Source organism: Echinops telfairi, unplaced genomic scaffold (genome assembly GCF_000313985.2).
Source record: "Echinops telfairi isolate 266 unplaced genomic scaffold, ASM31398v2 ScPeMD7_5868;HRSCAF=6743_0, whole genome shotgun sequence".
Taxonomy (NCBI): domain Eukaryota; kingdom Metazoa; phylum Chordata; class Mammalia; order Afrosoricida; family Tenrecidae; genus Echinops; species Echinops telfairi.
The window spans coordinates 5,143,682-5,145,548 of NW_022109767.1; positions in this window are offsets into that span (position 1 = coordinate 5,143,682).

Below are 1,867 nucleotides of genomic sequence, written 5' to 3' on the forward strand. Positions count from 1 at the left end.
GTATTTTTTATATCTCCACAGGAGAGGGAGAGAAAGAGGCCCAAGACGTGAACAAAACATACCAGCATGTACCAGGGACCCAATAGAGAGGTCTGCGGGGCGGCCAACCCCAACCCCAGCTATGTGGACAACTTCCCCCTCAGAAGAATGTAATTCAGAGGACAGCACTGGGGCTACAGCTTAGGGAGAGGGGTGCGTGGGATTAGAGCACACGAGAGAAACACAAAGGGATGGAGAGGGAGGAGAGGACATCCTGGCCCACCAAACTCCGAAGATGATGCTCCTGCTCAGAGCAGACAATGCATGGGGAGGACCTAGAGCTGGCCCCACTATGGACACTGCGCCCCACACTGAACCATGAGGCCGCAGGGGACAGCACTGGAGACACAGTGTGGGAACAGTGCATGGTCTGGCCCCATCACACTGGGGTGAGGCACTGAGGGCATACAGCAGAGCAGCAGGGGGAGCAGAGTGATGAAACCCCCGGGGAATACCAAAAATAGACTTGGGAGGCAGAGTGTGGCAACCCATCAGACTCGACTGGAAAACACTCATAAGGCCAACAAACAGAACTTGAACTATTTATAGGCTTTTCTATTTTTGTCAGTGGCTTTCTTTCTGTTATTGTTATTTTGTTTTAGATTTTGGTTGTTGTTATTGTTTTGTTGGTTTTAACTTCCTTTGCTGTTTTATTTGGCTTTGCCTGGTTTTTGTACTTATTAATGTATCTGTATGTCTATCTAGATAAGATAGGTGGGATAAATAATTCAGAGATGAAAAGAATGGGACTAAGGTTCCGGGAGGTATCCAGGAGAAGGGGAGGTGGGAGAAAGGAAGGGAGGGTGGGTAACCCACCCAGGGACAAAGGAACAACAAGTAAACTATAATCAATGGAATGAAGGTTGTAGGAAGGTTGTAGCTTAATCAAGGGCAATGTAGCAGTGAGGAATTACTAAGCACGAATGAAGGCCAAACATGATGGTGGGACAAGAGGAAAGTAAAATGAAATAGAGGAAAGAACCAGGAAGCAAATGACATTTATTGATGCTTAAATAAGGCATGAACATATGTAAATACACATATAATGAGAGAGGAATAGAACTTGCACTCATATCTATATGTTAAGAATTATGTTGAAGATGGACATTGGGCCTTGACTCAAGTACTCTCTTACCACAAGAACACTTTGCTGTAACAATCCAGCATTGTGTGATGCTCACCTTCCCGACACAATAGCTGAAGACAAAATGGGTGCATAAGCAAATGTGGTGAAGAAAACTAACGGTGCCTGGCTATAGAAATATATTGCATCTGGGGGTTTAAAGGCTTGAGGATTAACAAGCGGCCATCTACCTGAGAAGCAACAAAGCCCACAAAGAAGCACACTAGCCTGTGTGATCATGAGGTGTCAATGGGATCAGGTATCAGGCATCTAAGACCCAGAACAAAAACCATACCCAAGGTGAATGGGGTGGGGAGCATGGGGTGGAGACCCAATGCCCATCTGTAAACAATCACAGAGGGGTCACAGGGAAGAGATGAGCCAGCCATGATGCATTATGGCATCAATGAAACACACAACTTTCCTCTAGTTCTTTGGTGCTTCCTTCACCCCACTATCATGACCTCAATTCTACCATATCAAATCAGATTAGATCAGAGCCTGCACACTGCTACAGATAACAGGCTGCAACACGGGGAATCCAGGATAGATAAACCCCTCAGGGCCAACAATGTATGTAGAAATACCAGTAGGATTAGGGAATGGTGTGGGGAGAAAGGGGGAATTGATCACAAGGATCAAACTATAACCCCCTTCCAGGGGGATGAATAATGGAAAGGTGGGGGAGGGGCAATGGAGGATGAT